This window comes from Melopsittacus undulatus, chromosome 2 (genome assembly GCF_012275295.1).
Source record: "Melopsittacus undulatus isolate bMelUnd1 chromosome 2, bMelUnd1.mat.Z, whole genome shotgun sequence".
Lineage (NCBI taxonomy): Eukaryota > Metazoa > Chordata > Aves > Psittaciformes > Psittaculidae > Melopsittacus > Melopsittacus undulatus.
Genome location: NC_047528.1, coordinates 20,278,401 through 20,297,397, shown reverse-complemented (window position 1 = coordinate 20,297,397; position 18,997 = coordinate 20,278,401).

Sequence of the window (18,997 nt, the reverse complement as noted above, 5' to 3'; positions counted from 1 at the left end):
GCACAGGCTGTGGCCTATTTCCAAATGCTGGCTAGATGGTGGGGACCAGGATAGAGCTGCCAAACGATTCACCTAGCTAGAGGTGAAAACCAGAAAAGTCCAGCTGATCTGGCCAAATCACCCTGGTTGTTTGCTTCATGTAGTACTTAGACATAGGAGAAACCCCACCAAGAATTGAGGCCACACAGCCAGGCTGGGGTGGCCACACTGCAGCTGGGGCTGGGAGTAGGACCAGCTCATGTGGGCCTGCGTCCCAGCAACAATGGGAGCACTGTCCAGTCCAAACACATGTAGGTTTCTGCCTTCCACAGCATTTGGCCAAACATTGTTCTGTTTTTCCCATCAAATTTATGTAAGATATTCCATTTTACTTCTTTGGGACACTTTGTTTCCTTGATGACAATTTTCTTATCTTTTTGCTGAAAGCTGTGGCCAAATGCCAGCAGGATCAGCAGAACTGGGTGGAGACAATTGGTTTGATAGGGCCTGGGCTGATGGACAAGGTAGCTCTCTTTGCCTGAGAGAGTTTGGGAAAATGGTGAGCACCAGCTCCAAAGCCACCATGCTGTGTTTTGGCCACATGTAGGCTGGCTGGTAGGCTCACCGCAGACGCACGGCAGTGCAAACCTGATCCAGGGCTCTTATGCCTGGGGGAAGACCATGGTGGGAGGCAGAACCTTCATTGCAGGCAACCTGCTTGCTTTTCTGTTTCATCCATAGTCTCTGAAACAGATCTGGCCAGGAGACATGGGTGCAGCACCCAGGCAGTTATGCTCATTGACGTGGGCTTGACACATATCACGTCTTGCTGGGTCCAATGTCCATGGTTCACTCTGGACCAGAAGGAGGCAGTAGCCAGATCCATCCCTCTTTACCTCTAAAGAGTCCTTGGATCTTTCTGAAGGAGCTGTTTTCCTGGGGACACTTAAAGTTCAGTAGCACCCAAACTGAGGACCCTGGCTCTGCAGCACCAACCTTAAACCAGAGGAGAACCATTGCTTCACAGGGTTTTGCAGGCACCATGACCACTCCTCCCTTTGTGCTCTTCCCAGGAGGGGATGAGGGCTCCTGGGAGCAGTGGCCATGCCAGCAGCCCCAGGTGGTGCCATCTTTTGAGGATGCCCTGTGGCACCCAGGTCCATCCCTGCTGCATTGATCCCCAGCCCTGCTGCTGCCAGAACTGCTACGCGTTGCTGCGAAACGCCTGTCAATAAACCCTGTTTGGATTGTGGAGCAGAGCGCAAGGTTTGTTTGTTTAGTGGTTAGAGGTTCAAAAGTCGGCATTGTCCCACTGCAAGAGAGCACAAGTTTTTTCTCCCTAAGGAAAACCTGGCTGCAGCCAGAGCGAGGGAGAGATATCAGTGGGCCCTTTTATTTGCTTCCAGGAATAATTAATGGCAGCGCTTAAAAAGATGACCAAGGAGTTATGAAATGCCATCAATAAGTAAATTAATCACAAAAGATCTGGGGGTGTAAGAGCTGGTGCTTTGGTGTGGTTTTGCTGGCATTTCTCCATGTCCATGGGGCTGGGGTGGCACAGGACTGGTAGACCCCACAGCTCCTCACAGCAATGGTGCCACCCACTGGTGCACCAGCCTGGGCATGGCAACATTTGGGATAGCTCCTGTAACACTTCAATAGTGTGCTCCTGCTTGGTTTTAATGCTGAAGGTATCAACATTTCTTTCTTGCCTGTAGGACTTTTGAGAAAGAGAGATGCTCTGGTTGTGGTGAAATACTTGATGTCAATGAAAGTTTTCTGTCTCTAAAAAGTTCATTAGACGCATATAAACAAGCCCAACAGGTTTTAAACATCCCCATTCCAGATATCTTCCACCCTTTGCCAGCAAATGTTTATTTTCTGATCTCTCCTCAAATTCTTGATGAAGGCAATGCAGAACTCAAATTTTTTAGTGAAAGAAGGAACCAGCCAAGTAAATTATATCCACACCCAATTTCAAACATTTCTCCCTCCCATCCCCAAACAAATAAACCATCAACCTTCCTGGTTCCTTTATATTCCACATGCACCATAAAGGAGCATTAAAGGGCATAAACTGGATACCCTGGGGTTTTGGGACGGATATTTACAAGCATATGTATCAGTCCAGTTGCTGAACCATGACACTGAACCTCACCTCTCCCATCTGGGAGGGCTGAACTTGTTGTGGTGACCCCCTGCCCACCCTTCACAACTGTCCTGAGGCAGCAGAGCCCTACCAGTGATGCATGGTGGGTCAGAGCTACTGCACCATGCCTGCCTGGCAGGGGCTGGAGTGAGTGTTCATGGAGACCCTCTGACCAGGCTGGGTAAAATCCAGGAAATCAAAAGGTTTGGCCCAAAAATTGCAGGGGGGCAACCCCTTGCTCTCCCTCTTTTGACAGATTTTCCTGCTTCTATCACTGTACAACAAAGCACTTAGGATCCCTTCTCTTGGCTTAGCTTTTAGCCAAATGTAAGAGTTTATCAAGAGAACTCTTTGAGTTTTGGGCAATACATTACAATATCTCATGACCCACCATAGAGAGAATAGGAAGGTCCTTTGATGACAGACGGCATCTAAAGCAAATGACTGCTTTCACTGATCTTGAGTATTTTCTAGTTATGTTATGTGTCCTCAGCCTGATAGCTGAGCACTCTGGATGTGCAATATAAAGACAGTAAGCTTTTTAAAATGTAAAATAAAACCCAAAACTTGCATCATCAGTAAGCAACAACTTCAGACATCAACATGAGTGGCTTCAGTGGAAACAGGCTTTTTCATCAGTGGCTGGAAGCATGCACCCCAGACATGTAATGGAGGGCAGAGCCCATCCCTCCGAAACCGAGGGCAGGGGTTGCTCTGCATGACTTTAATCCTGACTCCAGAGGGCTGTCTGAGGTTATTGGTTTCTCTTTGCCTCTCCATCAGCAGCTGGAGTGGAAGAGGAAATCATGGAGTCTACAACTCTGTTGACACAGCTCTGCTGGTTGCAATGCTTCATAGTCAAAATTCGTGACTAAATACTTTCCCTGGGTCCCGCCCAGGTAATGGAGTTATGTGATGAAGTTTAAAACAGTTACAAAAGTTGAATTGCTGCCAGAGAAGCAGCACTGGAGCTCTTCCAGGAGGAAAAACAGCTCATAAATGGTAAGGAAAGTCAGGAGGACACAAGTCTGCCAAGGGCGCATCTAGCTGCACAGGTAGCTTGGCAAGAAAGCAAGGACACCTTGGCATGGGAGGTCATGGGATGGGTGGCCTGGTGCAGAAGAGGTCCCAGTGTGCTCCCTAGCAAAGCAGCTCTGGTTACTGGGGGAGAGCTATGGCAGAGAAGTGTCAGGAACCCCTGGGAACAGATGAGGACAAACCCTTCTGTCAGCCTTAGCAGCCCTATGGGTTTTGCTCCAGCAGAGCTCCTAAGTGGAGCAAGACATACCTCCTCTCCTGAGGAGACATACCTCATTCTGAGGTATGATGAGGAGGGGCTCCTTCCTTCTCACCTGTGCTGTGACTCAAGTGAACATAGGCAGTTTCTTCTAATTAATGTCTCAGCTTCTGCAATGCTTCCAGTTCCATTCTCAGGCTTCGGCAGTGTTGGAAGTCAAACTTACCTTTCTTGAAAGAGGGGGACAGACACTTGCAAAGGGACAGGAAGAATTTGAGCTATTCACTGAAACAAACGGTTTGTTGTCAGGATACTGGAGTCAGAGGCCCAGGAGTCTCTTTCTAGCTCTGTGTTTCTAAATTGAAGCATCATCTGTTCTGGAAGATACCCTCATTGCAAAAAATTTCTTCTATCTAGTCTAAATCTACTCTCTTTTAATTTAAACTTCTAACTGCTCACTTCCAGTCTGTGGATCCCTAGCACTTGAGCTGGACTGAAGACAATTAGAGAGACGCCAAATATAATATCTGGATTCACTATCTGCCTTCTGGCACTCTGGCACCCAGCTGTAACAGGCAGGGTTGGAAAGAAAGCATTTCTTATGGTGCTCTTCCTAAGGAAGAGAACAAGCCAAACAGAGCACATGGATCTTTCCCTCTCTCAGCATTCTTTTTCCCTTAGTCAGCCAGGTATTTTTTTGCAGCTGTCGCAAGCTCATATAGTTTTGCTTTTGAATCAGATCCTGTTCCCCTGACATGCCTTGGTGCCTTCCACAGAGTCATAGCCCATCCTTTAGATAACTTGCATAGACCAAAAGACCTTTGTGAGAGAAAAGCTGCCTTATCTTCAGCATTCTTTGGAAAGGGATGCTCCTAAGCTGCAGAATGTCCCTTCTTCTGCAGGCAAACAAGTCCAGCTTTCAGCCCTGGAAACCGAAATTGCCTGTGTTCTAGTTTATCCATGTCACAGTTTGACCATACAAACAGAAACATTTCTCAGGGCTATGAGACTTGTTTGGTCCCTTGCCTCTCTGAGTGACAGCAAAAAGACAGTGAGGGCTTCCAGTAAGGGCTTGCTTCTAAATAAGACCTTGGAAAATGTCCTGCTGCAAAACTCAAACATTAGAAACTAAGGGCATGATCCAGGGGCCTTTATGATCACGTGGCTCTCGGAATTAAGATTACAATTCTGCATTTTAACATCTCAAGTGGAAGATGGACAAGTGGAAGATGTGGACAACAGAAGCCTTCTGAGCTTCCAAAGGCATTAAAGCTCCTAAATCAAGCAGGATCCAAGAGGTATCCAAGATTTTTTTTCCCTTTCCCACAATATGAAAATGAGCCAATCTTTTTCACAGAGATTGTAAGAAGTGATATAAAGAGCTGAGTAACACTTAACTGCTGAGGTCTTTTTAAAGATAACTCAAGCTTTCAACTACATTTTAGGGAAATTCCAGTCCTTACCTAATCTAGGGAGTATTTTTTTTTTCACTTGGAAGATTTAAGACCATAAGAGGGAGCTTACATCAGCTCTCAGTAACAATCACTGGGAATCACGTCCAGTCAACAATACCAAACAACTTTTATTCTAGTTTAAAATAAAAATATGCTGCTTTAGGAATCATAAATTGCAATAAAAGAAATAATAAACCCACTAATTTTTCATAAATAATAAATGCAGTATATTATTTATCTCTCAATAATGTTCAGTTTTTAGACGTCTGATCCTCATCAAGATGTTTATATGCATCTATAGAGGTAAAGGTAAACCTGGTGAGCTGAAAAGGGGGTCTCTAAAAGCATCTTGTACAACTACTCCCAGGAATGCAGTGTGACTCAGAAGAAAAAGCGACTTTCTCTTATCAGGAGCATATTTCTTCCTCCAGGACTTCAATCCAGAAACATGATCCTTTTTCTGTTCCCAGTAACAACACCCTGCTCTTCCAAAGCTAGAGCAATGCTTTGGACCTTCCTTTCATTCTCAGTCACTCCCTTGCCAAACTCTCATTGTGACTCCAAAGGTGTTTTCCATTCTCAGAGGCTTGGCCTTTGCTGCCAGCTCCTGCTTGTAAAATACATCCTGCATTATCTCTTTGCCTGTGGGCACACACTTGTGAACTGTGGCAGGAAAGCCAAGCCTAGACACTGGTCCAGTGAAAGCAGCTGCCCAAGCAGGAGTAGCCAGGGCTGTCACAGCAAGGGCTCACCAGCCCCAGCAAAGTCCATGGGCTGGTGGTAATCAGCCAACTCCCATGCACATCCCTCCCCAGGCATCCTACTGTGTGCACCTGAAATCCCAACTCCTTCTCCTTTTGGCCTAGGAAAGTGATCCCATATCACCCCTGGGCTGGGAGTTGCCATCATGGATGTATCCTGGTTCTGGTCCTTTATGCAAAATTCAGGTGTAGAATGAGAACAGAAAGGCAAGATACAATTTTCCTGTGTCAGAGACAAGGAGCAAGGCCACTTTCATTACAGGAAGAGAAAGTGCTGAGGTTGCAGTGTCAGGTGCCCCTGGGGGCAGGAGGATGCCTCCTCCTCTTTCTCAAGTAGTATCTGCTGCCTCCCTGCCAAGATGGAGCCCAGGCAGCAGTGCCACTTACATTGATCTGGCAGCTACCTGTGCTCCATGAGGTTCCTGTGGTCGCTGGGAAGTCCAGACCCGTGTGTGATCTACTGCAAGGTCCAGAGCAAAGGGAGACCCTTCTAAGTGGGATACAAGTAAGTGCACCCCGGCAGCTTGCAAAGCCCACAAAAATAAAGACAGGATGGAGCGACAGCACTAGGCATTGATCCTTTCCAGCCACTGTGTGCCACCATGCCACTCCTTTTCTTGGCCATTCAGCCCACAGGTCCCTTCCTGATAGCCCAGGGAAAAGCAAGAGCTGCCATGAACTGTTAGGAGCACGTCAGCACAAGCCAATGATTCATGCTGGAGGAATCAGCAATGTGGTTTTATCTGACTTTGAATGTTCTAAGAAACAGTTCTGACGTTTAATCTCACTCAGTACTTTTCCTTTGCAAACATCATGCTCTATGTTCGTTGTTATATGAAAGACATGAGACTCTGCTTCTCCCAAATCAGCACATGCTCACACTCCTACAGCAGTGCTCTTCAAATTCAAGTCCATGCTGGTTTATGAGTGCTCAAACTGGCTCCCAGGTGCTTACTGCTCTGGCACTGCAGCATCAAAACCAAGAGTACAGTGTTTGTCTTACAAAGTCAAGCTCATTGTAGTGGCACCTTTTCATTTACAGAAATTTTCTAGAGTCATCCAGAACCTGCTTAGATGACTGAAATCTTCCTTGCTCCTGTCAAGATGGCCAAGAAACCAGCTTTCTTTCATCTGTTCTATACATTCAAATGTGCCCTGGAAGGGAAGGAAAAGAAAGGGTGTGGAGGGGAGGGAAGGGGTGAGGGGAGAAGAGAAACAGAAAAAAAAAAAAAAGAAAAAGAAAGAAAAAGGAAAAGAATAAAAATAAAAAGAAAAAGAACACAGAACAGGCCGCCCGGTACCAGCGGGCGGTGCTGTGTCTGCTCCTCCTCGCCCCTCGCGGTCCTGCAGTGTCTCGGTGCGGCCGGCAGGTGGCAGTATCGCCGCGTAGGCGCGGTGAGGAGGTGCAGGCAGCCTCAGGCACTGCCCTGCGGCGCCGGCAGCTCCGCCCGCTGCGCGGCTCCCCTCGCCCAAGATACTGCACTGAGTTACTGCCACCAACGTCCTCCTGCCGAGGTCACCAGAAGGAGTCAGAGCTGGCAGTAAGAAACGTGTCATCTCCTCGGCACTGCCTTACTGCCTTGGCGTGACCTCCCCGGCGGGGTTGCCTCAGCGCGCACATCGTCCTCCCTCCCCTGGGCCTGTGCTGCCAGGGATCAACACCAGGAGTCCTGAAACCGCCCAGTATCCGTTTCCCACCAAGAACAATTCCACTTCTCCCTCTGCAGGGTTTTGGTTTTTTTCCTTTCTTCACATACTTGTTGCTGCTGCAATACAAGACAGCAGCCACTACTGTCACGTAAAACACAAACCTACCGAGCAGAACCTGCAAAAGTCTATGGCACCATCTGGAAAGCCCTGGTGGCACTAAAGAAAGCCATTATATGTCCTACATAAACATGCTTGAATGGCTGAACAAATCCCTCCTCCTCCTTCTCACTTGTCTGTCCTCAGATCTCCACACATGTTATACCCCTGGTATCCTCCTTCACAAGTGCTTGCCAAGAGTCTGGTCCAAAGCCCATTCAAATCAGTTTCATTGGCTGCAGTCAGCTTTGGACTATGGCCTAGGTCTCCTTTGCTGGCTCTTTGCTTTACACCTCTTCCATGTCCTCACTTGGAACAGTCTCTGCCTGCTTGAAGGCTCTCTTTCATCACATTCTGTTGTTCAGGACACCTCTCTACAGTGGATAAACGATGTCTTCAGAGAATGTATTGAAATGCAGCAGGGACAGTCTAAGAGATGCCAGAAGATGGGGAGATTACTAGCAGAGGGGTGTGTGTGTGTATGTATGTCTCCTGGAGTGTCATCAAGGAAATAAAGGTGACCAACAGCCAAGACATGTTTGGCCTCAAAGGGAAACTTCAGCAAGGCAAGGAAGTTGCCCAGAGAAGCTGTGGATGCTCCATCCCTGGACAGGGCTTGAAGCAACCTGGTCTAGCAGAAAGTGTCCCTGCCCATGGCAGGGGGTTGGAACTGGATGAGCTTTAAAATCCTTTCCAACACAAACCAGCCTATGATTCTACAAAGTTCTTTAGCAGGACAAGGCAGGAGACTGACAGTGGGGAGAACATTGAACTGGTACATTACCCCAGTTTCAGACAGCACAGTACTATGTTTTGGTGTCCTTTTTCACAACACTCTGCAATACATGGTAAGCCCTATAGTTCTTTTTAAAGCTGAGTATAAAAAGCAATGTCAGAAGTGCAGCATCATGGTTATATACAAAAATGTTTGGAAAACAGGACTTTCAAAGGATTGGGTTTGTCTGAGCAGACTTCAGGTTCTTCTCATACATACGGGTTTGAGACCCACCACTGAGTGTTTGGGTTCCAACTTTTCCCTCCCTAAGGATGCCCAAGCAGATACTCCACCAGTGGAGGAAATTCAAGGCTGCACAGTGAACACTCCTCTTTCCCAGTCTCACTTTCCACAAGGAGCTCTAAAGATACCTGAGGCTTCCACCCACCTCTTACTCTCCCTCTCATGGGTTTTGTTCCTAAGCAGAAGTCTGGGCTAGAAGAACAGTCCCACAGAGGTGGTGATAGAGGATGAGAAGTGTTCTCTAAGCACTGCACAAGCTGTTGGGTAAAATCACCTCCCACAGGTTTTACTCACTCTTTCCTCTCTTGGTTCCACCAGTCACTTTCTTCTGCCTCCCTTTCTCCATCTTCCTGGCCACAGATCCTGCAGGAGCACCCAGCTCCTGCTTTAAGCCAAAGCTAGTGTAGATGCAAGTGCAGGATGAACTGTATCTGAACATGAAAGAGATAGCACTTTCTGCAGGATGCTGTTTGGTTGGATTGTTGAGCTGAGCTGTCTCATCCAGCTGTTTCTGTTTGCTACAGAAACAGCAGGCAGAGTGGGAGCATTAGCACTTCCGATGAGTGTGACATGCCACTGCACTTTCAGACTGGGATGTGACAACTTTCTGGCTCCTTCCCATCCATTGGTTCTCCCCAGCTCTACCCTTCCCTGACACTCTGTCTGCATCATCATCTTCTGGCCCTTGCTTCATTTCGTGTAGCCCTGAAGGAGAGAGGGGACTTGAAAGCAAATTGTGTCTCTTTGTCACTTGCCTGGCTCCAGACCCAGTTCCTTCCCTGTGCCATGGAAGAAAGTGTTGTCCCTCCATTTGCTCTCTCTCCCTGGCTGGTTTTTTGCTCTTGCTGCATTGTCCTCTATCTCCCATAACTAGGCACAGAGTCAGGTGTGCAAGCATGCTTCACACAAACTTGCAAGAAAAACACCACGTCTCCCTTGGACTGACTTCACCAAATTGATGTTGGCATGGCCTGCGGGTCTTTATCTTTTCCTTGGTCCTGACCTTAAAATGTAAAAGCTCTCCCTGTCCTGAACCTCCTGTTCCCCATTCTCCCCAGTGTAGTTTTACAGCCAGTGAAGAATGAAGCCCTGACCACATCTAGAGAAGCACGGACACTAAGATTTTCCAGCAAGCTATCCCTGCTCCCAGTCCTCTGTCAACTAGCTGCCAAGACTCCAGTGGAAGGGCAGGATTTTTCACATCTTCCATGAGCAGCACCAGTGTGTGGCTTACCTCACTCCTCAGGGCCACATTGAGAGGTTGGGATAAAAGCAAGCATAAGAGCAAACAGGACTTTGCTGGAGCAGGACATAAATCTGCCAACCCAAACAGATTTTTATCTCCCACATCTTTGCAGTTTTCCTGACAATTTCCAGTGCCTGTATCTAAATCAATTGGGATGATTTTTTTTTCCAGGAACTGTGAGGCAGTGCTGTGAGGTGTTTTTATAAAGATAGTTCTGTTTAGAGCCCTGGGCAAGCTGAACTGTATATACCTGATATGTAATGACCAGGGACAGCTGGAACAAACCCCACATCTAAGTGAGTAAACACCAATGCAGAGGAACTGCAAGAAATTGAAAACTCTGCTGGATTCCTAACACTTTCCCTTAGTGTATGGACTAGGAGGAATGCGGAGATAGGTGAGCAAACTCCATCACATCACACACATCACAAGGGGGAATTAAGCTTCCACAGGAAAGGTGCAAGCTGTAATTAACAGCTAAGTAAAACACACAAAACACCTGGTTTCTGTATCATAGCTTGTTCCCTAGAAGCAGAATGGCATTCCCAGCTAATGAGCTCATTGGCAGCATAATCCTGTAGCTGCTGAGGTCTTGGCACTACATCAGTTCCTTTTTCTTCTCCCCTCTCCATTACCACCTCCCTCTGTCTTCCCCCCATAATCAAACTTCTCCAGCCTCCACTTGCCTCCCTTCTGACTTTTCCTTCTGTTTTCAGCGCCTGCTTGTCCTTCTATCTGTCCGCTCACTGATGGTTTTGCCTTCCACCACTGCTTGGAGTACCACTCCTCTACTTGCGTTCTAGGCGCACCCTCTCCAGCTTCTTCTTTCTGAGCTCTGAGGAAACTGCTCTTGCAGTTGTCTCTAGTAAGTCTCCAGTAAGACAGAATTTGATTTAAAAGATATTTTTCTTCTCAAAATCTTGTCCTTTGGCTTTTGGGAAGCTGTTATAAAGAGAAGGGAAAACAGTATCTCCTTGCTCACAGGTTAAGAAACCATACCGCAACAGGTAAGACTGGCTGGATGTTAGGAAAAATGCACTCATGATAGGAATAATGATGCACTGGAACAGAAGGTCTTTATCTTTGTAGGCTTTAGTGAAGATGAGAGAGCAACATGTCTGCAGTGATCCTGCTTGGGGCAGAAGAACAGAGTAGAAACTTCAGTGGTTCCAGTTTCAGTTCTCTTTTTGCTCCTTCAGGGATGCTCATAAGGAATTTCCTTCATTCTCATGTAAGGGTCATGTGGCTCTACACTTTGTGGTCCTTTTCTCTACCTTTACCTCCACCTAATCTCGTTCACATCTCAAAATGCTGTCCTGCCCACCTGCCATCAGATGTACCTCTTTCTATCTGAACTGAAACTGCCTCACTGAGGTCTGTGTGATGAATATAACCAAACCATTAATGGTGTGGCATCATAGTGTGAAGAATGAAGCTGCAAAAAGGTTTCCAATCACAACTCCAGGAACCAGCTATGACTTTAACAAGTAGTTTTCCCACATTCAGTCCAGGGTAAAGGATTTGATTCCTCCAAAGCAGAGGGAATTTCCCCTTGTCTCCTGTTTTCAGCAATTTTCATTCCTGGGATAAAATTTCAGCTTACAGAGTGGACTGAAAAAAAACAGGAATTGCTATTCTGCTAGCTTATCTTGAACAATGTCACCTCACGCAGTCTCACCCTTAGCCAAATACTGACTCACCAACAAGGGGTTAGCAACGGAAAAGGAGGGCACAGCAGATGACAGATCAGCTCTCCCTGCTGGGAGCTTGGCAGGGAGTGAGAGACACCTGTTTTGAACCAGAGGGACCTGAACAGTTGTGCTGAAGGGTAGGTAAAAGCCAAGATGCTGCTTTGCTAGTGCCTGCTGCAGAGAGCTACAGCTTCCTTTCCAGGAGGGGCTGCACTCAAAACGTGACTCTGGAGCCCTTCAATGCCGCACCCAGCTGAGGCTCCCAGCAGGTAACTGTTTGCTTTTCTCTGGAGAAGGGTTTGGGCCTGGGGAAGTGTGTTCAAACAGAGGTCTCTGTGCAGTCCAGGACCTGGTATCCCTCCCCTAGCTCCACCTTGGTCCTGAGACACCTTGGTCTCCCAGCATGGGCAGTGGGTGCCCTTCATTCTCTCACAGCTCCCTTTCCTGGTTCTACCTTTTTCTTACACCAGTGAAGTCACTAATCCCTGCCTACCTCTGCTCAGTGCTTTGATGTCTGCAAGGAATGTCCAAAGTAGGTGTAGCTAAACATATAATAGCACATACTTCTGCTCAAACAGAATACCAGCATGCTACCAGTCACCCATGGAGACAGCTCTCTTCCACTATCCACTATCAAGTCTAGCCCTGCAAGTGGAAGCACAAACCATCACCTGCTTTCCATGCCTGCTAAATGTGTTTTACTCTCGAATCTTAAGCACACTGTGCCATGGCTTCTTAGAGCAGATGGTTTTCTTCCCCCTGATTCAGGGTCAAGGGACATAGAATCATTGAGTTGAGCAGGGAGAAACTTGATGAAATTCAACAAGGGCAAGTATAGAGTCTTGCATCTGGGGAAGAACAACCGCATGTACCAGTACTGGCTGGGGGTTGACCTGCTGAAAAGTAGTGAAAGGGAAAGGGACCTGGGGATCCTGGAGGATAGGAGGATGACCATGAGCCAGCAATGTGCCCTTGTGGCCAAGAAGGCAAATGGCATCCTAGGGTGCATTAGAAATGGTGTGGTTAGTAGGGCAAGAGAGGTTCTCCTCCCCCTCTACTCTGCCTTTGTGAGGCCGCATCTGGAATATTGCATCCAGTTCTGGGCCCCTCAGTTCAAGAAGGACAGGGAATTGCTTGAAAGAGTCCAGTGCAGAGCCACAAAGACGATGAGGGGAGTGGAAGACCTCCCTTATGAGGAGAGGCTGAGGGAGCTGGGTCTCTTTAGCTTGGAGAAGAGGAGACTGAGGGGTGACCTCATCAGTGTTTACAAATATGTAAAGGGTGGGTGTCAGGATGATGGAGCTAGGCTTTTTTCAGTGATATCCAGTGATAGGACAAGGGCCAATGGGTGTAAACTGGAGCATAGGAGGTTCCACGTTAACATCAGGAAGAACTTCTTTACTGTAAGAGTGACAGAGCACTGGAACAGGTTGCCCAGGGGGGTTGTGGAGTTTCCTGCATTGGAGATATTCAAGGCCCACCTGGACAAGTTCCTGTGTGATGTACTCTAGGTTACCCTGCTCTTGCAGGGGGGTTGGACTAGATGATCTTTCGAGGTCCCTCCCAACCCTTGGGATTCTGTGATTCTGTAATAGTTAGGATTGGAAAGGACCTTAAGAGCATCTAGTTCCAACCCCCCTGCCATGGGCAGGGACACCTCACTCTAAACCATATCACCCAAGGCTTTGTCCAACTTGGCCTTGAACACCACCAAGGATGGAACATTCACAGCTTCCCTGGGCAACCCATTCCAGTGCCTCACCACCCTAACAGTGAAGAACTTCCTCCTAATATCCAATCTAAACTTCCTCTGTTTAAGTTTTAACCCATTACCCCTTGTTCTATCACTAGAGTCCCTAATGAATAGTCCCTCCCCAGCATCCTTGTAGGCCCCCTTCAGATACTGGAAGGCTGCTGTGAGGTCTCCATGCAGCCTTCTCTTCTCCAGGCTGAACAGCCCTAACTTTCTCAGCCTGTCTTCATATGGGAGGTGCTCCAGTCCCCTGATCATCCTCGTGGCCTCCTCTGGACTTGTTCTAACAGTACCATGTCCTTTTTATGTTGAGGACACCAGAACTGCACAGAATACTCCAGGTGATGTCTCACAAGAGCAGAGTAGAGGGGCAGGATCACCTCCTTTGACCTGCTGGTCATACTTCTTTTGATGCGGCCCAGGACACGATTGGCTTTCTGGGCTGCAAGCGCACACTGCTGACTCATGTTCATTTTCTCATCAACCAACACCCCCAAGTCCTTCTCTGCAGTACTGTTCTGAATCTCTTCTCTGCCCAACCTGTAGCTGTGCCTGGGATTGCTCTGACCCAAATGTAGGACCCTGCAGTTGGCTTGGTTAAACTTCATAAGGTTGGGATCAGCCCACCTCACAAGTGTGTCAAGGTCCCTCTGGATGGCATGTCCTCATGGAGGACACAAAGCTGCCACTGGCAACAACTCATTGTACCCAGACCACCTCTGTCATGAAACAAAGCCCAGTAACGCTCCCTCTGCCAATGCTTTCAAAGTGGGATGCTCTACACCTGCTTGAGATGTTTCTGTTCATGGCCTCACCCTCATCTCTCAGGTTTCTTCATACCCAATGTATTTTTGGGTTGTTGACAAAGAATAATCCTGAGGACTGTTTGCCAGGGCATCTGCCTCTTGTGCCCCGTGGATCCTGGTGGATGGAGGATCAGTGCTCCTAAGAACATGGGATCCCTCTTAAAGGCACATCAGTCTGAGGCAGCCCAGCTGTGACTTTTCCTCATTTCAGTGGCACTGCAGCTCGAAGCAAATGGTTCCTGAAAGAAACCCTGATAAGTGGCAGCAAGTGCTTGAGACCTACTAGCAGAGGAACCACATGTTTCAATTTCCTACTCCATGAACAAAGCTGGCCAGGACTGACTCCTACAGGGGACCCACAAAAAATCCAGAGAGGGAATTTTTACAAGGGCGTGTAGTGATGGGACAAGGGCGAATGGCTTTAAGCTGAGAGAGGGGAGATTTAGATTAGACATTAGGAAGAAGTTCTTTATTGTTAGGGTGCTGAGGCACTGGAATGGGTTGCCTAAGGAAGTTGTGAATGCTCCATGACTGGCAGTGCTCAAGGCCAGGTTGGACAGAGCCTTGGGTGGCATGGTTTAGTGTGAGGTGTCCCTGCCCATGGCAGGGGGGTTGGAACTAGACGATCTTAAGGTTGTTTCCAACCCTAACTATTTTATGAGTCTATGATTTTATTTATCCCTGCATATGTTGCAATCCCAGAAGATGTGGGGAGCAGAGGTGCAGCATAAGATGACAGCAAGTGGTGGGAGGAAAGGAGATGGAGAAAGGCAAAGACTAGGAGAAGCCATGCATCCATGTACTTCCTCTTTTGCTTCACCATTCCTTGTGCTCACAGCTGAAGTGCTGCGGAAGCACATAAGTGTTGGCAGTGTGCACAGAAAGATATTGTAAAGGGTGGTGGAATCCAGTGGGACACCAACAAGGAGGATAGATGATAAATGGAAGTAACTAATGGGTGAGTAAAAGCAGGTAATGTTCACTACCAACATGGGCACTGCAGTGTTTCTGCATTTCGTTGTCCTCTCTAGATGATAAAGCAGATGCAGTCCTGACTGCTATAAAAATATCCTTGAAGATCTGGCCAGTCTTATCCCTATCTGGGGTGGAAGGAACATGGAGGAACTGCCTTTCTGTGTCACAGTTTATTGGAAGCCATGTGTTCATGTGTGTGTATGGATTGCACACACTTATGTGAAGAATAACCCTATAAGCCATCAGGAGTGAAGGGAGCCCAAAGACATTTCTTTCTACTTCCAAAGCAAGCCTTGAAATACAACACTTAACCCCCTGGCAGCTCTGCCCAGTGTGGAACCCAGATTGTGAGGTGCATTGCAAGCCTGACAGACCCTGCTTTGGTGGTCATTGCAGGGCTAGCATCCCAACCCTGGTTGCACTTCAAAGCACTGAAGCCTTCCTGAGCAATGTTTCTTCTCAGCCTGCAACATCTCCCCTCAGCTGAGGTCATGGCAGCAGCAGCAACTGCAGCGTGGGAGGTAACAGGCTCCAGAGTCAGGCTGGAAAGACTTTCACACCTGAGGTTAAATCACTGCTTTCAGAATTGATTTATGGACGTAATTATTCATACACTGAGGGATTTTCAGGCAAATGTATGGGTTTATAATGGAGGACCTTTCACATGGCCATCACTGCAGGGTCCTGGGACATTGTCCTGTATGTGGGAGGTAAAGCAGCGGTTAGCACAAGGGGTGCATGAGCCCCTGTTTCCCTTTCCCAACCTCAGCCCAAGCACAGTGGTAGCATGGCAACAACAGAGGCTGCTGGATGCAACTTGTCAGACAGCAGCAAACCAACAAACATTTTGTGTCATGATCTGGCCTGTGTGTGACAGCAGCCCCCAGCTCCTAGCCAGGGTTTGCCTAACTGTGCTGTTCACATTAGGTGCTCAGCCCTGCTCAGAGAAATAAGAAGGCATTAAATATTCCCGGCCTTGTGGTCCTTCATGTCATAACAGTCAATATCCTGGTAGCACAGAAGCAGAGATGGAAAACTTTCACTGAGGTACTGGGGAGTGTATCTGGGCAAAGCAGAAGTAAATGTGTTGCCTGTATAAAGCTGCATCAAGACTTGCAGCCTCATTGTCTTAACCTGGAGCCATAGGTGGAACCGATGTCTCTGTTGTTCTTCGTGTTGCAGATGCCCATACCAGATGCATGTGGGGAGGGGAAAATCACCCTGAATCTTGCTCAGTTTTTCTTTAATATAACAAGCACCGAATACATGTGATTTTTTGGCACATACCTTTCCCACAAATGCATAAAGCACTTGAATATTGCCCAAGAAGGAAATAAAAAGACATCTCACTCTGTTCATCTCATGCTTGATTTTTAAAGCCAGGATTTTTAGAATGTCTTGTGGAAATGCTGTCCTAGGGTTAAAGATGATTAAATATAGATGAAGAACTATTTAATAATACAAATTATTAACTACTTCATAAGGAGTGGTGACTCCTAGGAAAAATTGATTATGTCTGCACAACTGGCTTTGGTGAGATGACATGGCACAAGAATTCTAGCAGACTTATTACTTTCCATATCAGCCTTGCCTTTCCCCAGTATGGTGCAAGGCTAGTGGCTCTGGCAGGTGAAGGATACCCTGAACCTTTGTCACTACAAGGTCCCAGAGCTGTCTTGATTCAGTTACTGCTACTGTTTCTATTGATGCAGTTGGAAAAAGAAGTAATATTGTATTTAGATATATAAAGTGCTAAGCCCATAAACTGTATCAGTTCTTTGAAGAAAAATATTTTATTCATTAAAACTAAACCATGCAGGTCTGATTCTACTTTCACTCATAAAAACACTTCGGCACCATGGCCAAACAATTCCTCCAAACTCTGCAACTTCTCTTTTTACAGCAGTGCATGGAGAACATGGAAACGAAATGTGTTATATTAGAGACATTACAGGTAAAATTGCAGGCACCATGCATGCTGCTTACACAGGCCAATAAGCTGTGCGAATCTAGGCAGATCTAGTTTTAGAGTGACTCCCAAATTGCGATTTCACTGCCAGACATTGTAAAAAATTCATGGAAATTGTACCACTGTGCATTACCAGTAATAAATTGATGCTAATAAATAATTATGAGAAATTCAGTGGTTTTAAAAGAGCCTTATAATCCCGAGAAGTTTGAGAAATGTTATTTTAATTAATGCGGTGCTTTGCTTCTTAAGCAGAACAGCTTTATTTGAATTTTGCTCTTATAATCATTAGTGAAGCTCTCCCTCTTTGACTGTGTTTTGATGAATAAGGATGTACCTGCTCAAACGATAAATTTCTCAGGCAACTTGCAGGAAAAATGACCAGAAATGTCTCCGTTTGCACGCACATCTTAATGCCCCCAAAGGAAAGAAAAGCAATAGACGAATTACACTTTCAGCTCAAGTCTCCACCTTATTGCTAAAAGTTCCACATAAGAGTGGACAAAAAGCCCGAAGAGCAGTGGCAAGCTACTTCCTCTCCCCCTCGCTTTCAGCTGGGGGACTGCAAACATCCTCTGGTCAGGGTGGAACAGGCCCTCTTCTTCCTTTCATGGCAGTCGCGGGTCCGCAGCGCGGACAGGAGGGATGCTCTAGGTCCCTGAAGGATGCTCGAGGCTTGCTGCTGCCGGGAGCAGGTCTGGAGCCTCCCCGTCGAGGAGAGGAGACAGATCCGCCTGATCCACAGCAAACCCGGGCAGCTCCTGCTTCCTTCCAGCGGCTAATTTCTGCTTTTAGTTTGGATGTGATCTTTTTCCCCACTTGGTTGAATTACCGTCGCTCTTAGAGGCGCTCCCTGGAACACCTCATTTCCCTTGTGCAAAATACCTGTTGCTGCCCTTGTCGCGACAGGGAAGATGTTTCTAGCCACAGGCGAGCAGTGGCTGAAGAGAAGGCTGGCTGGTGCCCGGCGGCTGAGTCGTCAGTGCCCGGTTCTCTGCAGGGAAGCCCCCTCCAGCCCGCAGCATACAGGCTCTCCCGCACGCCGAGCAGGGCCGGAAAAGAACACCAGGAAAAAGGCACCATAGCCTTGGAGGCAGCCGGCCACAGCCTCCGCGGGGATGTAAAACCAAGACTGAAGAGAAAAGCCATGCAAAGAGGCGCACCGGGGAAGAAGCCTGTTCTGCAGAGAGGTTTCCTCTCTCCGAAGAAGAGTCCGAACTTGTGGGAGGGGTGGAGGAGAGGAAGGAAAATGTTCCTGGTACCGGTTTTAACCCCCTTGACACGTCCCGCTCTCGGTTTGCAGTCCGATTTGAGCCTATTTGCTGCCCGGAGAGCACCCGCGGGTTTTCTGGCCCATCTCGGGGCTGACACCCATCTCTCTGGAGACACGCGGGACATAACGCAGTGTCAGGTTGTGGCGGAGCCTGGAAGGGGGTCTGGCCACCTGTGCCGATCTTGGTGAGCCGGTCATAGGGGAAGACAAGTCCTGCCGGCAGGACACCAGGGCTTTTTTTTTTTAATTTTCCTTTTCTATTTTTTTTTTCCAAATGCAAAAGAAAACGAAACAAACCAGGTTCCAGTTCCTACAGAAGTGAGTAACAGTCCTGACAGGGTCCTCGGTAGAGCCGGTGCCCCTGGGGCCTCTGACCCCTAAGGCTCAGGATGCCCGGCTCTGGGGCCGCTCTTGTGCAGCCCCCGGCACGGCAGGTCCCGCGCCCTGTCCGAGCAGCCGCCCGCTGTAAGGCGGCGTGAGGTCTCTTCTCCTCCGGTTTCCAGACAGCTCCGTGCACCCAGAGTTGCGCACAACGCCGGTGCCCGCCCGAGACCCGCCTTCCCCGGGGAAAGCTGCCCCGTCGGGCCCGCTGAGACGCGGGGTGCCCCGGGAAAGTGGGGCTCAGCTCTCCGCCATCCCGGGGGCTGACTGCGGCCTCCTCCGGCCCCACGGCCCGCAACGAGCTTCTCCTCGCTACAGCCGAACACTTTCGTTTAATTTTCTCAGGAAGGGAGTTTCGGAGTAGGGGCGTGGATTTTCCCCAGGGAAGGCGGGCGAGGGTCGGCCACGGCACGGCACGGCGGCGGAAAGCCGGTGCCAGCTTCCCGGCTCTCTCCCCTGTCTCCTCTTCCTCGGCCAGGGGCGTGGGGCTCCCCATGGC